This window comes from Melozone crissalis, unplaced genomic scaffold, assembly GCF_028551555.1.
Source record: "Melozone crissalis strain CALT ecotype California unplaced genomic scaffold, PUWL_Pcris_2 ptg000272l_1, whole genome shotgun sequence".
NCBI lineage: Eukaryota > Metazoa > Chordata > Aves > Passeriformes > Passerellidae > Melozone > Melozone crissalis.
Genome location: NW_026536026.1, coordinates 596,092 through 599,840, shown reverse-complemented (window position 1 = coordinate 599,840; position 3,749 = coordinate 596,092).

Here is a 3,749-nt window from a genome sequence, read left to right as displayed (position 1 = left end):
AAGGAAATTTAATAAAATAGTAGGGCATACTCCTTGTAAATCCACGTTGGTGGTTAATATGGATAATTGTTCAAAAATTTGGCGACCTGAAAACCCCATTGGATATTGGGGACCAATAAAAGAAATAAATTGTGAATAAGATGAACAGATTAATGTATGCTGGTACAGAAGTCCTGGAACTAACCCCTACCAATCCATCGACAGCCTGAGGTCTGATTGGGAACAACCGGAGAAAACTGATAAGAAATGGAAAGCCCCAGATGGGATATATTAAATTTGTGGGCAACGAGCATACAGTGAGTTATCTCAAAAATGGGGAGGAACTTATACTTTGGGAGTAATACAACCCTCCTTCTTTGTTTTACTGAGATCTAGGAGCAATGTGCTAGGAACTCCACTGTATGAAACCCTGCAGTGGAATAAAGGAGATTTGAATTTAAATTTTCCAACAGCAGGAGGGAATCAAAACTGGGGGGAGGACAAATAGCCTGCAGAACGAATTATAGCATATTATGACCCAGCAACATGAGCTCAGGATGGGTCATGGAGATATAGGACCCCAGTTTATCTGTTGAATCGATTAATAAGGCTCCAAGCAGTAGTAGAGGTGGTGTCAAATCGCACCTCCAATGCTTTAAAAATGTTGGCCAGGCAATATACACGAATGTGGGTGTTTGTGTACCAAAACAGGATCACCCCAGACTATCTGTTAGCAAAAGAAGGAGGAGTTTGTAGGAGATTTAATGAATCTGAGTGCTATGTAGAAATTGATAATTATGGAGAAGCTATCACAGAACTTGCAAAAAAGATTAAAAGAGTAGCTCATGTGCCGGTACAAAAGTGGAATTCAATCTTGAAAACAGATTGGTGGGGTAACCTCTTTAGAAGTGTTTGGAGGAAAATGTTAGAGTTCATGTTGTTATGCTCAATTCTAGGACTTATGTTTCTGCCTTGTATGATTTTGTATTTTATTAGGCTAATTCACTCAGTGATTCAAAAGATGCAAATTTCAACAATGTCTCTAGATTCAGAATCAGCAGAAAAAGTAAAACCAAGATCTATAATGGTATTAAAAGCTAAATCAACCCCTGTTAAAGACAAAAAGGACTTTAAAGGATTGAAATAGACCAGGACATGCTAACTAAACTTGAAAGTGTGAAAGACTAGAAGCAGTAATAGAAATGCTAGAAAAGTTTGAAGCTGAAAAGAGACAACAAGAAAACCAAAATTCTGAAAAATATAAAAGACATCAGGGCACAGCTTTTTAAATGCAGCATGAATCATAATGATCAAAAAGAGAAATGGGAGATTTGTGATAAATAGGTATGATTCGTGCTGATAAAGATTGAAACAGTAATCAATAATGATACAGTAATTAATATTTGAGAATAATAAAATAGTTAAATGCCAAAGAAGAGAGGGAGAGGAGGGGCTCCACCCCCCCCCCCCCCAGCAGATGTTCTCAAGGACCACAGGAAACAAGCTTAAGATACAGTTGCTAAAAATGACCAAGAACCTGGTTGGGTACCAGAAAATGCTAATTATAAGGGATTTATTGCCTTGATATGTAGATGCAGTGATACGTTAGTCTTGGCTTACATTGTGCTGGCTTGATGCGCATGTGTAACCCAAAGGTGAATTAAAAGACAAAGAGGAAGAGGAGAGGTCTTCATCCAAAACGACCCCCAAAGACTTGTGTGAACACCAAACCAAGTGATGGTGCATGCGTGATAAGGGTGGTAATGAGGGCGGAGATAGAGACATGATGAACCGAAAATGAGAAGAGATGGTATTGACACAGGACATATAAGGGATGATTTTCACTTGGCAAGCTTGTAGGTGAGGTGGCAAGGATCCCAGAACTCTGCCCTCCGTACCCCGTGGTTATCGTTTGCTTATGCGCTATTATTGGAACCAAATTATCTCTTATTTTAATCAAATTATATTGTATCCAATTTTAATTTTTTTTTTATTTTAACTATTCAATTAAAATTGCTACTACTTTTGATATTATTGGGTTTTTTTATGATGAGATAATTGGACAAACATAACACTTTCCATTTTCATTTCACCTGTGGAAAGCTGTTTCACTTCCCCAGGAATCTTCTCCACACTCCTGTCTGCCCTTTTCAAGAACCTTTCCTGGAGAACAAGGTGCAGCTTCTGTCACAAGATGTGCCCCCAACTGCAGCTTCTCTTGGCTTTCCACACCGTGTGCAGCACGACTTCTGCAGCAAAGCAAGACAAATGTTTGGATTCCTTGACAACTTGTCCTTTCTTTTCCTTGTGGGCTGGGCAGTTGTGCCATTGCTGAGTTTTTCATTGTGCCTGTTCTAACCCAAGAAAACAGGAGGTTTTGTTGGGGACTTGCTGGGGAATGCAAGCCTGATCGAATGCAGAAAGAATCTCCAGGACACTCTGGGAGCTCCCTGGGCTGGGCTCAGGTTCCCGCTGGGACTCTGCAGAGGGCAGGGCTCCAACTGGGATCAGCAGCAGTGCAAAATACCTCTGGGCATCTCCATTTTCTGCTGCTCCGAGGAAGCAATGAAGCCAGCCAACTTCAGTATTTTCGTTCTCCTGGTGGATTTTTTCATTTGATTTGCCACTCCAGAGGCAATTTCTGTGATGGTCTCTGTAGGTTGATTCTATTTCAACAGCACCAGCAGCAGGGCTGTGTTTGAGTGCTGCAAAAGTGGTCTGTGATGCTTTCATTCCCCTCGACTTGGTGCTCAAGGACTTGTGAGCATTTCAGTCTCTGCTAATCATGATGCCTGTGACAAAAACACTGAGTTCACCATCACAAAAGCACAGTGGGCAGCAGTGATTGAAAGAGGCAAGTGCAGTTGTACTGATAAAATTCAGGTGGCAAGCAGAAGAGGGCCAAGAGCAGCCATGATCTCCAATTGCCAAGGCAAAGGGCACCAGCAGCCTCCTGCTGTCAGCTCAGGGTGAGTAAAAGAGCGTTGAAAACAGCGCTGGAGCCCGATCCTTTCTTCCTCTGAGGGCTGGCTCAGGGCAGCACAGGCGGGCCCTGAGCAGTCAGGGCTGTGTGTGGGTGCTGGCTGCTCTGCTCCAGAATTGAGCTGTTAAAAGCCCTTGGGAGCCGAGGCAGGAGCAGGCGGGAAGGGGCCGGCGCTGCTGCTGCTCCTGGCCGGGAGCCCCGGCTGGGCCGGGCCGGTGCCCCCTGCGCTGCAGCTGCTGCTGCTGCCAGAGCCGGGCGGGACTCGGGGACAGGGAACGGACACGGGGGGACAGCAAAGGCCTGGCGGCTGCAGGGATGGTGGCGCTGGGGCCAGCGCCAGCACAGAGCTTCAGCCCGCAGTTAACCCCGAGGGAAATGCTGGGGAAACGCTCCATTTCAGCTTTCTTTGCTTGTTGCTGTAATGAAGGCACTGAAATGAAAGGGGAACAAGCAGGGCCCGACCCCTCCTCTGGGAGGAGCCCCAGGACTGGGCCTGTGAGGGGCCGTGAGGGGCCGTGAGGGGCTGTGAGAGTGTTATGAATCAGAAGCTTGACTAGTCCAATATTCAAGCAGCAATCAATTTATTATTTAATGTGATAAAGTATGAGCAATACAGCGCCAGGTACAGTGGGGGAAGTTTTCCCTCCAACTGCATACCGATAATTGATGGTTACAGGTATTTACAGGGGTACCCATCAGGTTTTTTCAGCAGTTTCTATTTCCAATCTTTTACTCATCAGCAATTTTTATTCCAAATTATTACATCACAATTCTATAAACTATTGTG